The 26,624-nt window shown below is 39.7% G+C and overlaps 1 protein-coding gene and 1 pseudogene across 2 annotated transcripts in view; both read right to left on the reverse strand.

The window, feature by feature from the left end:
* Positions 1-26,624, reverse strand: part of KHDRBS2 (KH RNA binding domain containing, signal transduction associated 2) — a 699,319-nt gene that overhangs the window by 645,236 nt on the left and 27,459 nt on the right. The gene's annotated exons all lie outside the window — the stretch shown is intronic.
* LOC309607981 (rRNA methyltransferase 3, mitochondrial pseudogene) lies at positions 569-8,978 on the reverse strand (annotated as a pseudogene). Its single transcript has one exon. The product of its transcript is annotated as an rRNA methyltransferase 3, mitochondrial pseudogene (transcript).

Consider the following 26,624-nt stretch of genomic DNA (forward strand, 5'->3'; position numbering starts at 1 on the left):
TACAGCCTACCCCCACCTCCCCAGTAGGCCTCCAATACCTCTAGGTAGGTATCTGGAGCCACTGTGTCAGCCTCACCTCTGTGTGTGTTCCTTTCACCAATGTCTGTTCCTGAAGCTGGCCCAGAGCACACGTGCCCATGCAGGCCAGCTGGGGCGCAGGCCTCTGCAGGCTTGCCCGCAGGGGCCAGCAAAGCAAGAGTAAGCCTTGGAGGGGAGTGCCGCTCAGCCCGTCTGGATCCACGCGGCCAGAGGAGGCCCTGGGGGTGCGGGGCTCAGGCTGGGGGACCCACACAGCAGGAAGAGGCCTGGGGGGGGTGGTTGGGGCTCAGGCCCAGGACCCACGCAGCTGGAGGGGGCCCAGGGGTGGGGGTTCAGTCCCAGGACCACAGCAGGCTCACTGGGGGTCGAGCTGGTGGGGGAGAATCTGGCCACATTCCCCTCTGGTCCCTCAATCCCCTGAAGGTCCCTCTCCATCTCTGCCAATCCCCCCGCAGTGAGTGGGACCCTCCCAGTGTGGAAACCCCACCCCCCCCAGCCACCCCTCAGGGGCACTGGTCCCGTCCCACTTCCACTTTTCCTACCCCCTCCTTTTCCCCCCCATGCCCTACCTGGTCACATGGGGATTCCTCCCATCCCCTTAGGTGTCCATGGTCCCCCACCAGCACCTTGTAGGTGTCCTAGTTGTGAGGAGACGTGAACTCCACATCCTCCTACTCTGTCATCTCAAGTCCCAGGAATCCCCTCACCTGCTACTTTTAAAAAGATGGGTTTTCCATCTAAATTTATACATGAAATTATCCTTTTGGTTTGCTTTACCAGTTTCTTGTGTTGGGTTTTGCTAGCTAGCATAGATACAAGTTGAAATATTTCCATACTTTTCTATGTTAGGAATGTCTTTATATATATAACTTATGCTTTATTTTATATACAAACTTTTGCTCTTTATTTTATATATATAATATAATATATATAAAATATAAAACATATATACTATATATAAAATAAAGAGCATAAGTTCAAGGAAAGTTGGATTGGATTAGTCTATTTTTAAATGGCTCCTTCCATTGTTAAGCAGCTGTGGTTTTTAAAAAGAATTTAAAAGCATTTGAAATCCAGCTGCCTGATACATCTCCGCAAAGACTCAATCTGTCTTAAAAATCAAAGGCAGAGAAAGCAGTGAGGGAAGGGTAACATGTCAACACTATGGTAATAAAGGAAGCACAGAGGCATTGTTAAGTGGTGATTAAAAGACTACTTTGAGAATAAATTAAAGACAATGATCTAGACCTCAGGGGAAGCATAGCTCAGGTATAAAGAAGAAATATGTTGCACTGGAAACATAGTCAATATTTTATAACTTTGCATGGTGTGTAATCTATAAAAATAATGAATCACCATGTTGTATACCTGAAACTAATATAATATTGTAAGTCAACTGTATTCTAATATTTTTTTTTTCAAAAAGAAAGACATGTTTTTTTCTGACAGCCAACATCTAAGTGGGTAGGTGAACTGAGTGGCCATGTTATCAATCCAGTGTCCCACTGTAGATTGATTAGTAGAAATAGACTAATCAACAGATTTCATCTGTTTCTGAAGATCTCCATTACAGATCTCTGAACTGGGCCTAACTTGCATACAAACCCCATGTCTCTGAATGTGATCTCTATGGAACGCAGCAGTTGGCACTTGCCTTGCCATGTTTCAGCCCTCGCATCTGGATCTGTCTGTGCCTATTCAGTGGACTAATGGGCAAAGCCAGCCAGACAATATCTGCACCTCACAGCCTTGGGTCTGCAGTCCCCTGGGCCGCATGGCCCAGTCCAACCCTTGCTCACACCAAGGAAGTAAAGGTGGCTTTCTGCTCAGGAGGCGATGGGAATTATGGCATTTTATGAGTTCTAAGGCTTCTTCCCAAGATCCTCATGTACTAGAAAACTAAAAACAGCCAACATATTCATGCAGCTGGAAGGGTTTCTGAGGACTGATTACCAAATATCTGAACACAGGGTGGGAAGGGCAATTCAGAAATGTTCCTCATCCTGTTACTGTTTACAAGAAGGCTGTGTTCTCTTTGTTTTTGCCATTCTTGGTTATTTTTAAACACATTTTTTTTTGTTGATTTTCTAGCATTTTAATCTCATAAATGTCATCTCTGTGGCCCAGATATCTTAAAAAGGAAATTCTAATTGAATGTTCTAATCCTATGCAGGTTTCACAAAGAAAATCTTAGCCTCACTGCTCTAAAAGATACTTTATTGAATATTGTTTTCAGTGTAGTTCCTCTCAATTCAAAACTGTGGCCAAACTCTTTAGAAAACTCAACATCAAATAATTACATTTGATTTCATTTCTGTTCTACTTTAAGCACTTTCAGTTGAAAGCAAAGCTCTGTCCTAAATATATGTGATTATTGAAATAACTGCTGGCAAGAATCAGCTCAATGTCTATTTACATCTTAAGAGTCAGTCTATATTTTAAATACAAACTACAAATTATGTGCCAATACCTCTCTGTTGAGAAGAATTTCTAGAAATATGACAGTCACAACATTCACATACACATATACACATAGATGGACTGACTCATGGCTAAAAAATATGCTCTAATTGGAGACTTTACAAATCTTAGTATAATTAATTATTTGATACATAAAGATAAGTGTGAAAATTGCCACCATAAGCTATTATTAACCTATCTGATCTGTAAAAACAAGTTTCACCAAAGTGGAGGAATGAATATTACAATAACGGGTTCTTGTTATAGTGAACTGCCTGCAAAAGAGGACAAGGGAGTGTAACACCCAGAGGACCAGGACAAAGAATCATTGCCAGGCTCAACAGATCCATGATATGGACAAGAACTTTTTGATTATTCAGCAAGTTACATAAGCTAGCTGGAGTGATGTGATTTGGCACCTTCAAAAACGTACTCTCTCAGCTAAAATAAACTGGAGAAACCTGTATAAGAAAAACCTCTACTCCCCTCTCTTTTCTACCCTAAACAGTTCATTTTTCAAGTGTGGCTTCCCAGATTTTCTTATCAGCTGGACTGGAAAGATGTGTAACAGGAATTCTGTTCTTGTTCTTTGCAATCTACAGCATACAACTTTATATATCCTGTTTTACAAAGTAAGAAACTTTTCAGTGCATTGTACATAGGGCATTTAATCAAAGTCAGCTTTCAGAAGAAAGATGTAGAGCCATTTTCAAATGCTGACAAAGTAGGAAAAGAAAAATGAACCCTCATGTATCTTTAATGAAGCTTTCTGGGGAACTATATCTATACATAGCTTAGTGACTTCTGATTTTTGAAATATTGTTCCTAGTTTGGTAAAGCAAAATATTATACTGTCATGGCCCCCTCAAATGATTTCAATTTTAATCAAATATAAAGCATTTTTTTAAGTAAAAGAAACATAATTGATCAGGCAAGTCATAAAAAGTGGCAACACTAGATAATTGACTGATGGAGAATTAAGTTTTTCTGAGGAAATTTGTAGACCACTGAGTACTAGGCCAAAAGATTTGGTTGAGATAACTAAAAAAAACAACAACCAAAAAAACCCAACTCTTTATAAAGATGAAGGCTGGCTATCAATTGCCAAACACATTCATACACAGAAACTATCTCCTGGGAGAGAAGGGAGAGAGATTTCCTCTAAAAGCTTAGGAAACAGCCACACGGCAGCATTGTGCTGAACATTTCTGGTACATTTTAAAATCGACCCACTAGGGCCAAAACTCTACTATGAAGTTTAGGTTCTATTTCCATGAATATTACAGTACTGATTACACCAAAAAGAGCATATGCTTACATTTCAAATCATTAACACAAACAAGAAATTTCTATCTTTGAAAGGGAAAAGAGAAAATTTTATAGAATTATACTAAAATAATATGGAATATCTTAGAGAAATCAACTGCATTAAATATTTTACAAATATTATATTATGCATAACGGAGTTATTTAGAATGCAGACTACTGGGGTCTGCAAGCCTGGATTCTAGACCTTGCTGTTCTACTCACTAACTTTACCCTACGTTCTCCATAACTCAAAGTCCTCATTTGAAAAAGAAAGCAAAGGATTATTCCTATTTCACAGAACAATTCTCACTATGAAAACAGACAAAAGGTATAAGCACTATGCATAGTAATTGGTACAAAATCAGTGCTTAAAAAATTTTAGCTAATACCACTAAATAAATAATTGTAGTCAATTACAATACCATCATTCCTTTTGTCAATAAAGAGGCTGTAGGTAAGGTATTAATTCCTATTTGAAGAACTCCACAGAGAATAACTCCATTTTTCAAATTCAGTAAAGTTTCAGTGAAGATGAAGAAAAGCTTTCCTACAGTGTTGTAAAATGAGTCTTCCGTTATATTTTCTCTAATGGAATATTATCCTGAAACGAATACACAACTTCAAATCTCAGTGTCTAAATTATTTTCAGATAGAACTGCTAACTGGGAAATAAGTTACACGAAATTAATAATTCTCAGTTATTGGCCTGCATTAGAGCTGTTAGCTTCACTTTGTAGCTGGTTTGTAGTCACAGGACAAAGTTAATCAGATTACCATAAATTATGGTTGCATCTATGCTACCTTCCATTATCTCTATGATTTTTTTTTTTTAAAAAGGTAGTTACTAACACAAGGGCATGTGTAATTAATAGAATTAGCTAAAACTACTAATACAAAGAAGGAAATTTTTTTAAACATGGACCAAGCAAGATATTTGCTCCAGTCTCATTTTTATTGATGGCATTATATCTTCAACTTCAAGGAACTGATACAGAGCTCAACTGAATTGCTTGATTTTAGTTTGAGGAAAACCCCAAAGGGCAAAAGACATACTACAAAATAATCACAAAGTAAGCACGCTGTACCACAGGGGAAACGAACACAGGAGAACTGAAATCTACTAAATAGACCATAAGGAGTGTTCGGAAGAGAGTGGGGGCGTGTAAATTTGAGGACTTGGGATAGAGAGAGAAGACAGAACAAAACTAGCTTCACTGCTGGCATTCGTGAATGTAACATTTTTGGATAAATAATCCTTTACATTTGAACATGTACATTTAGCAGAAAATGTTTGTAGAAAAATTGAGACATCAATCTTTTATAACTCAGTGCTGAAAAATCTGTTTTAAAAGATTAAAAGGTGGAGGTATAGATGAATCAAGAGTGGCCAAGGGTTAATAACTGCTGAAGTTGGGTAACGGATGTTAGAGATTCAGTACATGATGCTCTCTATACCTTTGTATATGCTGGAAATTTTTCATAATAAAAAGTGAAATATGCAAAAAGATCAAAGGCTTCATAAAATAAAACAAACCCAAATGCTTCCCATCACCCATCACTGTCAGAGAGAATAAAAGAGGGAAGGAAGGAAAGAAGAAAGAAAGGAAGAAAGCTTTAAACATGTCCATTCAGCCATTTTTATATAAATTTTCTAAAGTAACTGATAGGTTAAATGTATAAAATTTCTCAGTGAAAATGTTCCACTATTGCTTAATTGCCATAATTATTTATATATGCACATGTCACTACACATTTATTTGTAGTCACAATGATCAAAAATACAGGACATCTATATATCCTTAAGGGAGATCTCAACCTGGATGCCTCCCTCAGCAGATTCAGTAAAGCACACCATAAAGTACATTGGGAAAAGCACTGAGGGCCACCTCAACCTAAAAGTTACTTTTTTTTTTTTTTTTATGCTGAAAAGGCATGAGCCTCTTTTTATTTTTTGATTTTTTTAAAATCTTTATTGGAGTATAATTGCTTTACAATGGTGTGTTTGTTAGTTTCTGCGAGCCTCTTTTTAGTGACGTGTTTCTTTAGCACTTTTCCAACGTGTTGGGAGACTGTCAATAGAGTAGTATGGTTCTCCGGTGTCCACCGCCACCAATTTCACCTGCTGGTGTGACGGGCATTATAGCTGTGAAGCTGGCAGAGGGCCCCAGCCTTTGTGGGCTCAACACAGCATAAAGGCTGTGGGCTTTTCTACTTTTTAAAAGCTGATGGGGGATGGAGAGTCTCAAGAACATTCTGGGGGCCACTGTCACCCAACATCTGTGTGGGGCCCTGGGCAGCCCCAGACCAGAGTGGGACACCAGAGCAGCTTCTGGCCAGTCAGCCTGAGAAAGCACAGCCAAGCAAAGAGAGTGTTCCTTTAAAAACCCCTCCCCTCAAACATAACAAAGCAATCCCACCGGGGCACAACTTGGGGCACGGTCATGCGTGACCTTTTGGTCTTACCAGGGAGCTGGGCGAGCCAAGGGGGGAGGGAGGGGTCCATGGTTCATCTTGGGCATGCTGCAACTCATTGGACCTCCCTGTGATGAGCAGCTGAAGGGCTCCCAAGGAACCCCAAACATGACAGGGGCCACTATATGGAAGGGACGTGGTGACACTACACTGCTAGTGTCTTTGTCCTCAACTCCAACCATATTCACTGTGGTTGTGAAAGCACTGCTTGAACTAGGTCCCATACTCTAGTTCCCACCATCCCACCTCACACACACACAGTGACTTACACACACAGCGATTACCATCTGCCTTTGCCCTCGTGTCCCTGGCTACATCCCGCTGGCACTTGGTAAGTAAGGATCCAGCTTGCCCTGGTCCCCTGGGGGTTTGAGAGAAGAACAGCAGGGTCTTGCTGCAGAGTTGTGGGCTCAAGGGCCCCAAGCTCTCATCCTCAGAACCTCAGCCTCTCCCCTCACAGGAGCCTTTGTTCACACAGCCTCCAGGAACAGTGGCATTCTCCTAACAGTTCTGTTTATGCAGGATGGGGGATTAATGTAAACAGTTAAGTCATTACATTTAACCAAAAGTGTTATACAAAGTAGGACTAATAGCAGGAAGCTAGTAAAAAGGGTACAGCTTTGCTGACAGATGCAGGATTAAGCTGAAGATTTAAGAACTGTTTCCTCCTTTTCTGAACCAAGTTCTCAAAAAGATATCTGCAGAGGTGCTAAGAAGGTGTAATACCACCTGATGAATTCAGCTCTTCCACCAGAAATGGGGGAAAAAAATTGTGTCATACATAAACAGTGTTTAAGTCATGGTCTGAATTAACAATCACAGAGATTAAAACAGCCAAGCCAAAAGAAGAGCCAGCTACTGAACGCCATCACCTGTAGCCCTCAGCTTCCTGGGTCATTAATCTCTTAGCAATGTCCTCATCACTAGGCCAAAGATGAAAAGACAGGCATTGAGACCCACTGACCACACTGAAATAAAACGTTTTAATGTAATCTGCTGGTCTACACTTCACAGGGGTTTAATTTCCATTGACCAATGATCACAGGAGTGAGTGACCAAGGCCGGCCTCTAACCAGCGCTCCATGACTGCAGAGCACCCCCAGCTGTGGAGGGAGGGGTCCTCCCTACCCAAGGTGATGCTCTCAGCAACTTTCTGGGCACAAAGATGCTCCTTGGTGGACAATTTTTAAAAACATACAGCCATGAGGGGCATTTACTTATGTTGTCTCTCTCTCAGCCACACACACATGTACATATACACACATATATAAAAGTCGGTGGGAAGATGGAAATCTCAGGAGGAATTTTGACCTTTGTTATTTTTGAGGCTAAGCAGAAAGTCAGGGAAGTTCTTATTTTTCCAATAACCACAGAGACAACCTAAAACTGAGGACTGGCTTCCACATCCCCTCTCAGTGGCAACTCCCGTCCCTGCTCAAGTGTTCCACCCTCACCCGCAGTTGTCTTTTCCCTTCAAAGAGCAGGATGCTCGCAGCCATGGCCGAGTTCAGGCTGTCCACACCGGGCACGATAGTGATCAGCAGCCTCCTGCCTCCCGTGCTCTCAGCCAACTGCAGGGACTCCAGGCTCACGCCGCTGGTCTCCCCACCTATCACCACAGCTGCAGGTGCCTCTGTCCAGTCTGAGTCGTAACTCTGGGCCTCAAGTTCAGGGAGCCAGCCTTTATTGGCTGCACTTTCTAGATTCTCTTCCTCCTCCTCATACTTGTGAAATTTTAGGGGTCGTCGGTCACATACCCAGCCGTAGTCACTGGCCTTATTAGACATCTGGGCCTGGGCCTGCGTGTAAAGGCCACAGTTGTCAGCCACGTAGACGCGGGTGTCTGTGGGCAGGTAGTTGGGCACTGCTTCCCAGTCCAGGCTGCTGATAATGGGCACTTGGAAATGTGCACCCATACCTGCCCGCAGCACTTTGGGTTCCCAGGCATCCACACAGCCTTTGGTTAGTAACACTTTGCTGCAGCCTACGCCAGCAGCAGATCGCAGAATTGTCCCCAGGTTCCCAGGGTCACGGAGATTGTCACAAATCAACAATATGGGCAGTGTGTGGGGAAGCTGAGTCTCTGGGTATGTCATCTTAACGTGGTCAGGTTTGGCAAAATCCCCATTATTCCTTGTGGTGTTACTAGGTCGGACCAATCCTTGATATCCTCAAATTTCACCTTAATGACCCTAACACCTTTCAGCTTCTCAATGGGCAGCTCCTTTATGTATTCCAGATGGCTAAAGAAGAAAACTTTGGTCACAGCACCAGCCTTGAGAGCATCTGCAATCAGCCTATGACCTTCCAACAGGATCTTTCCTTGCTTTTCCCGAAATGGCCTGGACTTAACTACTGTCATCACACTGCTCAGCCTTTTGTCTCCAGGGAAAGCCTTATCATAGCGAAGCCCCGACTCTTCTCAGGTGCTGGGGGTCTGGGATGGGGGCACCTGACGCGACTACTTCAGTCGCTGCTCGCGGGGACCGGTCTCTGCCGCCGCCTTCCGAGGCTGCTTCCCGGGACCGGGCTTCCGTTCCACGACCTGACCTAATGGAAACACCACTTTCACGGGGCTGCGCCGCAGCGCCCAGACCCAGCGCCGCGCGTCGAGTTCCCAAGCCTGCACCACCGGCAGCAACGGTCGCGTGGCCCAACACGCGTGCTCCCCCAGCGCCGCCATCTTCCCCTCGAAATTTACTTTTAATGTCAATTTCTAAGGAAATACACCGAACATTACATTTGTCATAAAACACACATATTAATGCACTAAAATCTTATTTAAATAATGATATAGTTAACAGATACTCTAATTTTTCAAAAGCAACCATGCAATATTGGAAAAATATTAATTTGTCTATTTTTCTCATCCCTCAACTTATAAATAAATATATTATAAAAATAAGAGTATATGACAATCACCTATTTAGGAAATATATATTATAATAAAATAAAACCAAAGTTTCATTTTCACTTCACACTCCCCTACAGTTTGTGGGAAGCAGGCTGACATTTAACCCAAATTGAAAATTGCCATCTTGTTGTCCATGTACAAACCAATACATTACACATGTTCTATTTCTCTATCAAGAGCTTATTTTCCATGTGGAATAATTCAGAAATGTAGCTTTCAAATTTATGAAAAGAACATGCTCTTCCACTCTCTACTAATGATTATGTCCACGCTGCACATTTCCATAAAAAAGCCTTGCCTCAAATAAATAATATGATAAATTTATTTAATTAAAGTTCACATTCAAAGAGGCAGTCTCCTCTGATGTTCAGAAGTTCCACTGAGGTACCAAGTTTACTCACATGTTGTCTTTTAATGACCTTTTTATTAACTATAGCACTCTATTCTTGCACTGAGGACTAGGATTAAATTAGAAGAAAATACTTCTGTTATTGCTTAAGATAATAAATGGAATGGTTCCAGAGGCAAAGGTCTGCCACCAGAAAACCTTCAAAAGTCAACCCCAGGGAATATAAAATGCACACTGATTCTCCTGTCCGATGAATAAAGGTTTAGTTATAAAAGAGGCCAAAGTACTTCCTCTAGATCAGCCACTGTTGATGAAACACTGTAATTATAAAGCACACTCAGACTTGTTTGGGCATGTACATAATGTCCTCTCTTGGTGATACCCTCGGTAAACAAAACCATAAAATGCAAACTTCAGAACACAACTAGCCTTAATTTATCTAAGTATAATTAGACAAGTATCTTATAATTTCATTTAAATAGATAATTTCTAATGAGGAATTCTATAACTTAATTTAGGAAATATATAAAAACTGATTTCAAATGTGGAAAAATAGAGTTCATACAGGAAGGGAGGGAGGGAGGGAAACCGACCAGAACCCTGTGGGGCTCCTGGGCACAAAAGCCTTTCTGTGTTCTCCATTTTCTTGATTACAGGAAATAGGTTTCATTCAGCCTCCATGACCTTCCCTGAGGTCCAAGGAGCAGGTTCAAACAGTTGCTAATCAGGGAAGGGAGGGGATGCAGAGAAAAGGGAGGAACAGTTAAGAGAAACAATAGTGCAGCCTTGGGGCAGGGTCCTGGTTCCCCCTCAAGGGATACACATAACAATATCTTTGAGCTGTTTTGCAGATACTGATACCCCCACCAGGTGGGAGAAGTTAACTATGCTGCCCGCAAGCACAAATACCCCAGATGGCTGGAACCAGAAGGTTGATGATGCTGACTCCCACTTACGTCACCACCAGCCAATCAGAAGAGTGTCCACGAGCTGACCACGCCCTGTACCTTGAACACTGTACCTTGAACACTGTAAGACTCCTCACTAACCCCTCTGGGGCAGAACACACAGTCTTGAGGGCATTAGCCCGCTGTGGCCTCCTTTGCCTGGCAAAGCAATAAAGCTATTCTTTTCTACTTCGCCCAAAACTCTGTCTCTGAGATTCAATTCGGTACTGATATACAGAGGCCGAATTTCGGCTATAGGAGGGTAGACAGAAAAAAGGAGGATGAGGTCTCTGGCTTTCTGTAGCATGCTGAAGCATGGCTGGTATATGTGGAGGTACTGCTAGACTTGGAAAATGATCATTATTTAATCATCATAGTAAAGATTTTATCAGACGTGAGTTATCAATGGATGTCAAATCTAGAGGGACCCTGAAATGTGTCAGCCACAGACTGCTTATTGGCTGCAAGGGAGAAAAAAATAATTGTACAGTAAACAAGGAAGATTCCCATTTTTAAGGCAGGGCTGGTGGCACTGTATTCTTCAAAATGTCAGTCATAAAAGACAAAGACAGGCTATGGAAATGTTCTGGATAAAGGAGGCTGAAGAGACAGACCTCTTCAACTGAACACCTGACCCTCAACTGGACCCTGTCCTGGAGGAGGAAAGGCTATAAAGAACATTACTGTGTCCACAGAGACAAGTATATAAAGAATGACAGATGACATAAGAGCACTACATCAAATTTCAATTATTGAGGTTGACAACCGAACTGTAGTTATGGAACAGAATGTCCCTAATCCAGGATAATATGCAGTAAACTATGTAGGGGTAAAGAGACATGATACATGTTAAAAACATGTGAATTTGGATAAAGGGTATACTTGTGTTTCTTGTACTATTTTCATTTTTACAACTCCCCTATTAAGTTTGAAATTATTTTAAAATAGAATGTTAATAGAACACATGGCACATGGATTGGCATTTGCTTTGTGCATTTATTTTTTTCATTAAACAAACAAAAGAAGCATTTACCAAGTGCTCCAGCTTAATAACTATTTGCTCATTTAATTCTTAAGACAGACCTTTGATATATGTACCTTCTTTTCACAAATAAGGAAACTAAGGCACAGACAGGCTTGCAACTGCCATGTAGCTTATAAGTGACAAGCCTAGATTCAAACCTAGAGAGTCTTGAGTCCAAAGTTCCTACTCTTATGACAAGTCTATGTTTCATTGAGTAATAGAATATTAGGTCAGTAGAAATAGCCAAGGAAGCTCAGGGGTTTTAAAAAACACAGATGCCAATGAAGAAATACAATTAATCCTCACAGATGGGTTAGAGGATGCCTACTTCATAACAACTCCAGATACTAAAACCCTTACCTACATAAACACTTAACACTTTAAATTTGATGAAATCACACATTACGGAAATCATTTTCAAAAACAAAAAAAATAGATGTTTCCTGCACCCATGCAGGGCATCACCTTTTTACTTAAAATTCACAATTATTAAGAAAGAAAACAGTAAATGTAGTTTAAAAGGGAAGAGAATAAAAATATTTAAAGTTGTGAGAATATTAAGATTCCTATGGAAGACTAAACATTCAAAGTAATTTAAATTCCGATTCCATTACCATTTATAATATCTCAAAGTGGGACATTGTGAACATCGCTGAATAGCTTACCTGTTACCAAGGAGGAGGACACTCTTGGCTCAGCACCTCACATAATAATACTTATCAACTGAATTCATAAGAGAGGTGTAATAAATGTCTTAGAAATGTGTTCATCCCCTCAGGTTTTGATATTTCTAATAGGCTCTGACAAACAATAAAGATCATATTCATTGCTTGATGCCACCACACAATGCTGAGCCCCAGACACCCTCTGGGGAGTGTCGCAGGGTCGGGTTCGCAGCTGCGCTTCCTGCTTTCAGGGCAACTCTGCTCCCATCGTAGCACCATGCCAGCCAGAGACATGGCTGCTCCTCTCTGCTCATCCCTTAAAAGAATCTCGCCTCTTTAAATAAAACTTTTCCTGACTATTTCAGACTCAAATGCTTTCATTCATTTATTAATAAATACCAACTTCTAGTATGCCTTCTCATTACTTTGAACAAATTATTTAAATCTTATTGTAGAAATTGGAATTTTTTTTACCAGTTTTATCATTTCCAACCAAATTGATTATAAACTCTTTGAGACCAGGGCCTATGTAAGATATCTTTGCATTAATCATAGTGCCTAATATCCTCTGGATGAATCAATTCAATATTTATTCACCAATTTTATTTTTGATTTGTCCCAAAGTTTCATATAGAAAGTTAAAATGACTTTAAACACTGACAATACTACTGATGACTTAAAAGAAAACAAATGGCGAGAATGCTCCTCTTCTCTCTGGTTAAAATATTCAGTTTCTTAAAAACCCAGTTCAAAGGAAGGCCTCATAAAATGTTCCAGATATAAAGAATGAACTTGCGGTTTCCAAGGGGGAGGGGTGGGGGAGGAATGGATTGGGAGTTTGGGATTAGCAGACACAAACTATTATATATAGGATGGATAAACAAGGCCCTACTGTATAGCACAGGGAACTATATTCAATATCCTGTGATAAACCATAATGGAAAAGAATATGAAAAAGAATATATATATATATATATATATATATATATATATATATAACTGAATCACTTTCTTCAATAAAATTTTAGAAAATATAAATAAAAAAAAATAAAATGTTCCAGTTACCTTTTGTCTTCTCATGGTTGGGCTGTTGATACTTTGAATCTCTATACTTAAAGTATGAAATAATAACAACAAACCAAAAAGTGTACATAAAATATGATCACAACTATAAAAAAAATGATAAAGCAACTAGAATGGCACATGTAAACATATTATGAGTAACAGTCTTAAAATGGAACCTTGGGTGGTTTTTCTCCTGTTTAATTTTGTAATTTAATTTTTATTTTATATTGGAGTGTAGTTGATTTACAATGTTGTGTTAGTTACGGGTGTAGAGAAAAGTGGTTCAGTTATACATATATCCATTCTTTTTCAGATTCTTTTCCCATATAGGTTATTACAGTATACTGAGTAGAGTTTCATGTACTATACAGTAGGTCCTTGTTGATTTTCTATTTTATATATAGTAGTGTGTATATGTTAATCCCAAACTCCTAATTTATCCCTCCCTCCAACATTTCCTCTTTGGCAACCATAAGTTTCTTTTCCGTGTCTGTAAATCTGTTTCTGTTTTGTAAATAAGTTCATTTGTATCATTTTTTTTTTAGATTCCACATATAAGTGATATCATATGATATATGTCTTTCTCTGTCTGGCTTACTTCATTTAATATGATAATCTCTAGTTCCATCCATGTTGCTGCAAATGACATTATTTCCTTTTTTTATGGCTGAGAAATATTCCATTGTATATATTTGTACCACATCTTTATCCATTCATCTGTCCGTGGACATTTTCATGGCTTCCTCTCCTTATCTAAAAATATTAAATATATATATATATTTATATATACACCATGAACAGCATATATAACATTATGCTCTTTTTATTAATGGTTTAATGGCTGTTGTTTCTTGTATGTTTTATGTACCCCAAAGTTCATTATGAGATTTTTGAGGCCAGTGAATATATTCTAGTTTTCTTTCCACAACACCATTCCCAGGATTGTTTGGCACACAGCACTGCTTTCAAGTAGCAAGACTATCTTCACATTTTAACCAGGAGGTTTTTTACTTTATGTATGCTTACACATGAAATGTACATCATTTATGCACATTCAAACAAAATAATGGACACACAAAAATATGAGATAGTTACCATTGTTCTCCTGCCCCTCCAATGGAAAGAGCTGGCAGAGCCAAAGTGGGGTCATTGTACCCTTCTCTGGGAATTTTTTGTTTTGGGGATCAGAAAAATTATTAAGGTAATCTCTCTCTCTCTGTCTCTGTCTCTGTCTCTCTCTCTCTTTCTCCCTCTTGAATAAAACTGCAGGATGTACAGCTTGAAAGCTGTTTGACACTCAGGTTCCATTTCCTTAAAAAAATTATCTATAATATGGATAAATAAAATTGACACACAGAAGAAGGAAAAGGAAGAGGAGGAGGAGGAGGAGGAAGAAGAGAAGAATAATCCTATTATCACCTTAATTTATTTGTAGTAATTCTTACAAATAAGATATCTTGTACTAATTTGTAATTATTGTAGTTTGTGTCCCTGGAGTCCATATTTTCACCCAATTCTGACACCCAAATGCCTTCTCACCTTTTCTTAAACTATTTTAAATGACTTGAAAGCTAGACTTATAAACTACTGTAATTAGCATTATATTTCTGAGATAATAAAACTTTGTTCTTTCTGGTTAACTGTGGGCATGTTTTTTCCTGCACACACATCGTCCTGGGACCGGATCCCAGAGGGTTCCGCGTGGCACATCCTCCTACCAGTAAGCACCTGTGCAGAACAGCACAGGTAAGAAGCCCAACCCTCAACACAAGCACTGACCCAAAGCACCACTGTCACAGAAACGCACATCTGGGAGGTAAGAGGTGCAAGAGGAACCCAAACATGGCATTACCTCCTTGCAAAAGGGTGAGAAAATGAAACAAATGTGGAAAATCTACTACATTATAACTTTTACAGTTTTGTTCCAGTTGCCGATCAGGCATTTGATGTCCTGTTACCTTGGAGGGCAGTGGGCTCAGACTCAAATATACTGAGTTCTGCCTCTTCACCAGCTCCAGGATGACAAACACATTTTGTAACCTTTCGAAACTGCATCCAATCATTCATTCCACAAATATTTGTAGGCTTAGCATATGCCAAGTACTTTTCCAGATACAGAGCAAGAAAGAATTCTGCAGTCATGGAATTTACAATGCATCAAATGAGACAACAGGGCAGTAAGGATAGACATAAGTTAATAGTTTAAGTTCATGACAAATGTTTTCAATAGCAGAAAAGATGGGAATGGGACAGAGGAGGGTCAGGCAGGAGACTCCCTGATTTAAGCTGGCCCTGGACAGCCACTCTGAGCTGAGGCAAGAGTGAGGAAAGGGAGTGCAGAGCTCTGGGGGCAAAGCTCCCCAGAAAAGTAAATAGGGCAAAGGTCCTAAGACAGGAAAGAACCAACAGCTGCTCAAGGAAGAGAAAGGAAACCAGTGCTGCTGGACAATCATGAGCTGTGGAACAAACGTGGTGTAAAGTTAGACGAGAGGAGGACAGGGCCAGAGAGGCTGTGACTCAGCTGCTGCAGTTCCTTCCACAGCCACGTGCCTGAAGACTCTGAAAGCAGCTGGATTACAGAGGGACCATGAAAGGGCAGTCATAACACTACCATCAAATTATTGTTAAACTGATAATGCGTGTAAAGTGTTAACAGACTATTTGGTGTACTGTAAGTCCTAAATAACTGTTAGGACTTACAATAACAAAACAATAACAAAAAGTTATTGTTGTTATTTTCCCCACGAATTTTCAAGTCTGCATAGTGAGTCATGACCTAATCCTGAGACTCAAAGCGAAGGTCAACTCCACTCAACGCCATGCAGATGTAATTGCTGCACAAGGCAGCTTTATAAAATAAGAACAATAAACAGGCAGTTTCCAAATGGCAAACGGATCATCTTCAAGTCCTCTCATACATCCATAACTGGAAACCTAGAATGCACGTTCTCAGAGAAATGATGAATGTTAATTATTTTCCAAGGTAGCCCAGAGAGTTCTATTTAATCTAGAAGGTGTTAATACTTCCAGGCTATAGTTTTGGTCTGGGAGTCAGAGGTCCATATGATATGTAAGAGGAAAATAAGCAGAAAAGGCCACCGTTTCCTGGGTGCTAAATGAGTACCAACATTATTCTAACTGGTGATTGATATAAGCTTATTTAACATCATGAAATAGATACTATTTGTGTATCCATGTTACAGATAAGACACTAAGAAAGGCAGGTCAACAACCAGGCCATGCACTCAGCCACTGCAGGGCAGGGAGTCAAAACCAGGCACTTCAAGCCAAGCTTGTTTTCTTTTAAACCCTCTTAACAACCATGCCATAGTTCATTTACTCTTATTCCTCATGCTTTAAAAAAAAATCCTGTAGAAACAATCATTGTTTGCCTGTGAATCCTTATCAAGCTCTTTTTGGAGTGTATTCCTATATCCTGGTATATACAGGGCATCCTACTATACTATCCCAGGTAAAACCATCCTACAAACTTTTATACAACATGGTTAAATTAAATTGGTAAACTGAATCTTTAATAAAATCCTGCACTGACAGATTAAAAAACTGAAGAAGACTCTTAGACTTTCAACAGCAGCTACAGGGGGCACCTCTGGCTGGGTAACCAGAGGGAACCGTCTGTTACTGTTTGGCCCAGTTTCTTACCTGCATCTACTTTTGAAGAACTTAATTTATTTTTTCTCCACAACTGCAAGAGGGGCAGCAATGCTAATCCAGCAGTCAGGGGAAGGGGCCAAAGCAGTCATTTCTGTGCACTCAGGATGCACAAGAGGAGAAGCAATATGGATATAAGGACGGAAAATACTGGATTCAGATAAATTGGGCAACTGTAGCCTAGTTATTTATGTTCTTTAACTCTCAGTCTCTCCAAATGGGGCTAGGAAAGTATCCACCTAACGAGGCTGTTGTACAGATGAGTAATAACAAGGTTGTGGGGAGGGGAAGCAGCAGCTACTTCACTAGACGTGTCCCATGCGTCATGCGCTTTATCAGTGATGCAGACGGATCTACCCTCAGAACTACCACAAGTGTCAGGTCAAGTATAATTTCCATTTTACAGAAGAGAAAATGAGACATGCAGAATGATAAGAATTTTCTCCAAGGTTACACAGAGTGTAAGCAGAGCCACTGGGATCTGAACACCGGCGTCTGGATCTCAGTCCCAATCTTAACCACTAGGTGTAGCACTCTCCTCCACAAAGAGCACCAACAAAGTGCATCTCCCCATCACCAACCCTCCTGTCGGGCTATTAGATGGCTTAAGGAAATGTGAAGCACTAGAACACTGACCTGCACATAACCAATGTTTCATATGCTAATTGCCTTCTCTGTTTTGCAAATAGTGTATTATCTGTTTGGATCTATTAAAACTATCAAAGGTCAGAATATTTGAAATAAATATGAAAGCAGATAAATTTTATAGAAATGTGAGGCAATTAACCCTCCTACAATAGACATTTGAATCTGTTACTACCAATTCTTATTTGTCCTTTAATAAATCATATTTATTTTGAAACCTCACTGTGAATATTAAGTTAGTGCCAGAAAACCTTCAGGCAGTTTATCCTCCTCAACCCTTGGCTTATTTCCCCACTAAATAAGATCAGGACCACATTTTTCTTGCTGATGAGCAAGCATATTCTGCATATTCCCCCTCTTTTCCTGATCTGCTCAAGAGTTTCAAACCTCTTACTCAACCTGGTCTCTAACAAGCTTTTTTTTTGAAACAATTAAGCCATGGAGCAAGCATCTTGCTTCTTCCCAGAAGCTTAACTCACATCCATCTCCTAGTCTTTACCTGATTACAAGAAACTTTTCTGCTCTGTAATCCCTGGGACGACCTGGCTTGGCCTCAAGCCTAAGGCAGGTTTAAATGGTTAGCAAATAATTTATGGACATGAGTGGTGTTCCCACTGGTGGCCCTGGGCAGGTGGCTCTGCTCTCCCACGTCCCATCAGGGTAACCTCTCAGGTAAGGCAGCATCCTGGACGGTACCAGTGTGAGGGCAGAAATGGATCTTAGGTGATCAGGTTTAATGTCTCCTTTCAGAGGAGAAAAGGAGCAATGGGGAAGTGGATCTTTTTTCAAGGTCCCAGGTACCAAAGCACAGCCCAGGAGAGAAGCAGTCTCTGCTCCAACAGATGAGGAAGGGGACCTGGATGTGTTTCAAGCACCAGCTCAAAGCTTGAATATCTAAGAATACTTTTCTGATTCTAAAAAAAAATACACGGTCACTAGAAAATTTGGGAATTACTAAAAATATAATGAAAGTAAACATGGATAATTCCAGTATTCAGAGAGAACTTCTGGTGTACACAGTCCAATATTTATGTCAGGGGCACACTGCCTATGAAGTCTAATTTCCAAGGCAGCTCGAAGGGGTCAACATCACACAAGGGAGTCTGCTACCTGTCAGTGTGGGTGAGTGACCGGGCTGCTCAGCTGCCCTCAGGAAGACCCTGCAGTGCTTGGCAGGGAACAGGGGCTGCACTGTCCAGAGGGTCTGAGGTGCAGGCCGAGTGTGGCCTCTCTGGCCTGGGCTCCAACGTCAATGAGATGCAAACACTGCTATGGATCTTGCAAAGCTCCGTTTGAGGCTCAAAGTAATATGAACCTTAATCTTATAAAAACTCAGATTTATATACATTGTGCTTCTGGAAAAAAGGGAAGAATGACTTTCTCATCAAATACAATTCTTGGTCCCATTACCCAAATCTGATTGTCAGAGGAGCCTGAGATAAGCTGTGTGTTTAGACTGAATGTAACTCAGTGGTAGCCACCTTCTGCCTCTTGCTAAGACACACCAACCACACTGTCTGTCATTTCCAGTGCTTCAAAGAAAATGAAGATGCTACCCTGCCCTCACGCAGTTATCCACCCAGCCCTTAATCTCTGCTTCTCTTCTCCTGTCCAGAGAAAAGGTATCTGGCCTTTTCATCTGAAATGGCCAGCGACCCCTTCTAAGACTGACTTGGAAACTATATTCTACAGGAAATTCATTTTAAGAACAGTCTCAACCTCTCTGTGGCAAAACTGATCATGTGAAAAGTTCTCCTCAATTTTTAGGTCTGAGCATTTCCACTTCTATTGCTTTACCACCTTTATTTTAATTATAATGAGTCAGCATAATACCTAAATAAATTTTTCAGAACCAGACAAAATTAAGAAATACTTTATGAGAAAAAGTAATTTAGTGACAATTCATAACAGAGTTAGTGTAGCTTTTGTTTTCCAGTATCCTATTTTAAGGAGTTTATTTCCTTTTCTCACAACCAGAGTTCTCTCCTTCTGAAAGCTAGACACTGGCAATACATCTAATTCTAGGCTACAAAACAGAAACACTGGGGCTTCCCTGGTGGCGCAGTGGTTGAGAATCTGCCTGCCAATGCAGGGGACACGGGTTCGAGCCCTGGTCTGGGAACATCCCACATGCCGCGGAGCAACTGGGCCCGTGAGCCACAACTACTGAGCCTGCGCGTCTGGAGCCTGTGCTCCGCAACAAGAGAGGCCGCGACAGTGAGAGGCCCGCGCACCGCGATGAAGAGTGGCCCCCCGCTCGCCGCAACTAGAGAAAGCCCTCGCACAGGAACGAAGACCCAATGCACCCAATAAATAAATAAAGAAATAAATTTAAAAAAAAAAAAAAAAACAGAAACACTTGCTCTTATTAGTCCATACTGCTAGCTTTTCATGTGAAAAATAGAAGAGATTCCAAATTAATGTGCTAAAGTTATTTAAGTAGCAGTGTTTAAGTAGATTTAAACACATTAATAATTTTGCTCTTGACTTAAGATCTATAATTGCTCCTTTTTACTAAAAGAATAAATGTTCAACTCATTAGGGCATAAATTTCTTCATGACTTTGTCCCTGTCAGCTTCTCTGGTCTCACCTGTTCCACAGGTGCCTCTATGCTCCAGCTCCACAGACCTGCTCACCAGTTCTAAGCTGGAAGATCAGAATTAGCAGCAGCAGCAGTTTTTCCATTTGATAGAAGCCCACCTGTCTCAATGAGTCGCAACTAGTTAGCTCCATTTTACAGTATTAGAAACGTGTTACTAAAATGATACCAAAAGTCATTATGCACAATGAGTTACAACTAAGGAAATGTATGTACGTTCTACACAATGCTACTAATGCAGCTAAAAGTGAGGAGGCCTCAGAAGAAGAAAGATGAATGAACCATTTTCCATTACTGCAGATTTAGACAGCAAGTGTTCTTAAAGCAGAAAGCAAGCAATTTTCTTTGTTACCATTTTAAATAAATCAGATGAGACTGCAAGAAATAACATTTTAAAATCATATATTACCCATCTACACCACAGGTAATTGGCTAATAGTATAAGAATGTCTGGATTTAGTATTTTAATCCAATAAATATTAATTCTAAGATCTTTATTGCTATCTTGTACATGGAGTACTAAATAGCTTATAAATTGGATAATTCTGAAAATGCTTATGTGGCAATGAGATTTTTCTCTACCCCTAAACAGCCAAAGCAATCTTGAGAAAAAAGAACAAAGCTGAAGGTATCATGCTCCCTGATTTCAAAGTAAACCACAGAGCTACAGTAATCAAAACGGTATGATACTGGCACAACAACAGACACATAAATCAATGGAACCGAATAGAGAGTCCAGGAATGAAGCCACACTAAAAGAGTCAATTAATCTACAACAAAGGAGGCAAGAATACATGATGGGGAAAAGGCAGCCTCTTCAATAAATAGTGTTGAGAAAATTGGACAGCTACATGCAAAAGAATCAACCTGGACTACTCTCTCATACCATGCACACAAATAAACTCAAAATGGATTAAAGATTTAAATGTAAAACGTGAAACCATAAAACTTCTAGAAGAACACACAGGCAATACACTCTTTCCCTTGGTCTTAGCAGTATTTTTTTTTTTGGCTCTGTCTCCTCAGGCAAGGGATTTTTCCAAAGAAGACATACACATGGTCAACAGGTACATGAAAAGATGCTCAGCATCACTAATCATCAGGTAAATGCAAATCAAAACCACCATGAGATACCACCTCACACCTTTCATAATGGCCGTCATCAAAAAGTCTACAGATAACGAATGTTGGCGAGGATGTGGAGAAAAGGGAACCCTTGTGCACTGATGGTGGGAATGTAAATTGGTGCAGCCACTGTGGAAAACAGTATGGAGGGTCTTCAAAAAATTAAAAATAGAACTACCATATGATCCAGAAATTCCACTCCTGGATATTTACCTGAAAAAATCAAAAACACTCATTTGAAAAGATATATGGACCCCTATGTTCATAGTAGCATTATTTACAATAGCCAAGATATGAAAGCAACGTAAGTGTCCGTCAATAGATGAATGGATAAAGAAGAAGTGGCATAAATACACAATGGAATATTATTTATTCATAAAAAATATGTAATTTTGCCATTTGGGACAACATGGATGGACCTAGAGGGTATCATGCTATGTGAAATAAGTTCTGACAGAGAAAGACAAATACTGTATGATTTCATTTATACGTGGAATTAAAAAAAAAAAAAAAAAACAAATGAATGAATATAGCAAAATGGAAACAAGGTCATAGATACAGAGAACAAACAGGTAGCTGCAAGAGGGGAGGGAGGTGGGGAAAGAGAGAAATTGGTGAGGGAGATTAGGGGGCACAAACTTCCAGTTACAAAATAAATGAGTCACAGGTATGAAATGTACAGAGTGGGGAATATAGTCAGTAATTACTTAATACCTTCGTATGGTGACAGATGGTAACTAGACTCACCTTGGTCATCATTTTTAAATATACAGAAACACTGAATCACTACATCATGTAACAGGAGCTTGTAGGTCAATTATACTTCAAAAGCAAACAAACAAACTCACAGAAAAAGAGATCAAATTTGTGGTTACCAGAGGAACAGGGTAGGGAGAGGGGGAACTGGATAAAGGTGATCAAAGTTATAAGATAAATAAATACTAGGGATGTAATGTACAACATGATACATATAAATAACACTGCTGTATGTGATATATGAAAATTGTTGAGAGTAAATCCTAAGAGTTCTCATGAAAAGAAAATTTTTTTTTTCTATTTATCTTTGTACTTATATGAGATGATCGTTCACTAAACTAACTGTGATAATCATTTCACGATGAATGTAAGTCAAATCATTATGCTGTACACCTTAAACTTATACAGTGCTGAATGTCAATCATATCTCAACAAAACAAGGGGGAAAAAAAGAGATCAAAATTTGACCATGAGTGTAAACATAAAAATTATATGAAAGAGGGACTTCCCTAGCAGTCCAGTGTTTGAGACTTTGCCTTCCAATGCAGGGGGTGTGGGCTTGATCCCTGGTCAGGGAGCTAAGATCCCACATGCCTCATGGCCAAAAAACCAAAACATAAAACGGAAGCAATATTGTAAGAAATTCAAAAAAGACTTTAAAAAAACGGTCCACATCAAAAAAAAAAAATTATATGAAAGAAACCTGATACTCATACAATGCCATACACTGTATTTGCCAAGAAATTGCAAAGAAAGGGCTCATTAGTAACAGAATTTTATATCTGCATCTTCTACAACACTTGTGGTAAGTATATTTTCTTCAACCTAATTTTTAAAAGCACATTAAATGAAATGAAATTTCCATTGGAAAAAGATCTAATCTACTTTCTACAGTAATTTTATAACATTTCTTACAAATGTATAATTCAGCACAAGATGTAGAATGTTTTTTATGCTTAAAAATGCACAGTCTCTTTTAGGTATTTTTAGGATTTAGAAGGCTGTTGTAATATCAACTCTTCTTTTCCATTACACAAATTATCAATTATATTTATTGAAAATATGTTTTAAAACAAGAGTTGCTGCATTTTGTCTCAACCAACCATTACTCACACATGACTAAGGTCCACTGCAGTGAAAGCAACATGTATTTTTGTTTAGCAAAATGATGTCTTGATTCCAACTAGAATAATTAATACCAATTGTTTTCATATTTTAGCATTTAAAAATACAACTGCATCTTTCAAACCACTGCAAATACACACATAATTTTTTCAACTACTCTCTATAACGTAACTTTACAAATGTATATAACTAATGGTTTCTTTAACTTGTGAAACAAGATTTCTTTAAATAATAATATCTATTGTTATCTTAACTATCACTCATATTCAATACTTTAAAAGATTTGCACCAAGCCTTGAGTGAAATGGCCTTCCCTCATTGGTTTTACATCCTGCCTATAGAGTAACATTTATAATGAATTCATGCACTAAGCTGAGTTGTTCAAAACTGCTCAAGTCGGAAATTAATTTCAGAGATATAATCTGAACCCTCAGAATGAAAATCACAGGACATCACTGTCCTTCTTACTACATATAAAAGCACCAAGGGAAGCTTTCTTCTCAAAAAGTACACTCAGATACATAGTTACATACATAATGCAATCAGAAAACATCACCATGATATTATTCCTCACTTAATGTAAACCTGACTTCATATGACAACTTAATTGGATATCCAGATGAAGAAATGGAATGATGTTAACAATATGTATTCTCTAAAATCACCTAAAATCAGGGTGTAGAATGGTGTGTGTTCACCCCTTCTTATGAGAACACTGGAATCACAACCAACTGCTGAACAACAGTCAAAAAAAAAAATTCTGGAACCTACCAAAAAAGATACCCTACATCCAAAGACAAAGGAGAAGCCACAATGAGACAGTAGGAGGGGCACAATAGCAATAAAATCAAATGCTATACCTGCTGTGTGGGTGACCCACAAACTGGAAAACAATTATACCACAGAAGTTCTCCCACTGGAGTGGACGTTCTGAGCCCCATGTTGGGCTTTCGAGTCTGGGAGTCCGGCAATGGGAGGAGAAGTCCCCAGAGAAATTGGCTGTGAAGGCCAGAGGGGTTTGCTCACAGGACTTCCACAGGACTGGGGGAAACAGAAACTCCACTCTTGAAGGGTGCACACAAAGTCTCGTGCGCACCAGGATCCAGAGGAAAAAAGCAGTGACCCCATAAGAGACTGGGCCAGACCTACCTGCTAGTGTTGGAGGGTCTCCTGCAGAGGCTGGGGGCAGCTGTGGCTCACTGGGGGGGGGGGGGCAAAGACACTGGCAGCAGCAGTTCTGGGAAGTACTCATTGGAGTGAGCCCTCCCGGAGGCCACCATTAGCCCCACAAAACAGCCTGTATGTTCCAGTGCTGGATCACCTCAGGCCAAACAACTAACAGGGAAGGAACACAGCCCCACCCATGACCAGACAAGTGGATTAAAGTTTTACTGACCATGGTCCTGCCCACCAAAGAGACAAGACCCAGCTCTACCCACGACCAGTCCCTCCCATCAGGAAGCCTCTTAGATAGCCTCATCCACCAAAGGGCAGACAGCAGAAACAAGAAGAACTACAATCTTGCAGCCTGCAGAAGGGAAACCAAAATCACAGAAAGGTAGACAAAATGAAATGGCAGAGGATTATGTCCCAGATGAAGGAACAAGATTAAACCCCAAAAAACAACTAAGTGAAGAGGAGATAGCCAACCTTCCAGAAAAAGGATTCAGAATAATGAGAGTGAAGATGATCCAGAATCTCAGAAAAAGAATGGAGACAAGGGCTGAGAAGATGCAAGAAATGTTTAACAAAGAACTAGAAGAACTGAAGAACAGACAAATGGAAATGAACAATACAATAACTGAAATGAAAAATACTCTAGAAAGAATCAGTAGCAGAATAACTGAGGCAAAAGAATGGATAAGTGACCGGGAAGACAGAATGATGGAAATCACTGCCACAGAACAAACTAAAGGAAAAAGAATGAAAAGAAATGAAGACAGTCTAAGAGACCTCTGGGACAGCATTAACTTCACCAACATTTGCATTATAGGGGTCCCAGAAGGAGAAGAGACAGAGAAAGGACCTGAGAAAACATTTGAAGAGATAATAGCTGAAGACTTCCCTAACATGGGAAAGGAACCTGTCACCCAAATCCAGGAAGTGCAGAGAGAACCAGGAAGGATAAACCCAAGGAGGAACACACAAAGACAGACAGTAATCAAACTGATAAAAATTAAAGACAAAGAAACAATATTAAAAGCAACAAGGGAAAAATGACAAATAACGTACAAGGGAACTCCCATAAGGTTATCAACTGATTTCTCAGCAGAAACTCTGCAGGCCAGAAGGGAGAAGCATGATATATTTAAAGTGATGAAAAGGAAGAAGCTGCAACCAAGAATACTCTACCCAGCAAGGCTCTCATTCAGATTTGAAGAAATCAAAAGCTTTACAGACAAGCAAAAGCTAAAAGAATTCAGCACCACCAGACCAGCATTGCAACAAATACTAAAGGAACTCCTCTAAGTGGGAAAGAGAACAGCAACGTAAAACAACGTTGTACATATATATATATATATACAAAAACTCATGGGAACAGCAAACCCAAAAACTACAATAGATACACACACAAAAAACAAAAAGCAACCCACACACAACGCTAAAGATGGTCATCAAACCACAAGATAAGAGAACACAAGAGGAAGGGAAGGAAGAAGACCTACAAAAGCAAACCCAAACCAATTAAGAAAACGGCAATAGGAACTTACATATCGATAATTACCTTAAATGTAAATGGATTAAATGCTCCAACCAAAGATATACACTGGCTGAATGGATACAAAAACAAGACCCATATATATGTTGTCTTCAAGGGAACCACTTCATACGTAGGGACACATATAGACCAAAAGTGAGGAGATGGAAGAAGGTATTCCATGCAAATGGAAATCAAAAGAAAGCTGGAGTAGCAATACTCAAATCAGACAATAGACTTTAAAATAAAGGCTGTTATAAGAGACAAAGAAGGACACTACATAATGATCAAGGAATCAATTCAAGAAGAAGATATAACAATGGTAAATACATATGTACCAACATAGGAGCACCGCAATATATAAGGCAAATACTAACAACCATAGAGGGAGAAACACAATAACAGTGGGGGATTTTAACACTCCATTTTCATCAAAGGACAGATCATCCAGACAGAAAATCAATAAGGAAATTCAGGTATTAAATGACACACTAGACCAGCTGGACTTAACTGATATTTATAGAGCAATCCATCCAAAAGCAGCAGAATACACATTCTTCTCAAGTGCATATGGAACTTTCTTCAGGACTGACCACATGCTGGGCCACAAAGCAAGCCTCAGTAAATTAAAGAAAATTGAAATAATATCAAGCATATTTCCTGACCACAATGCTATGAGATTAGAAATAAACTATAAGAAAAAAACTGTAAAAACACAAACACGTGGAGGCTAAACAGTATGCTACTAAACAACAAATGG

Source organism: Balaenoptera borealis (assembly GCF_965194805.1).
Source record: "Balaenoptera borealis genome assembly, chromosome: 12".
NCBI classification, from domain to species: domain Eukaryota; kingdom Metazoa; phylum Chordata; class Mammalia; order Artiodactyla; family Balaenopteridae; genus Balaenoptera; species Balaenoptera borealis.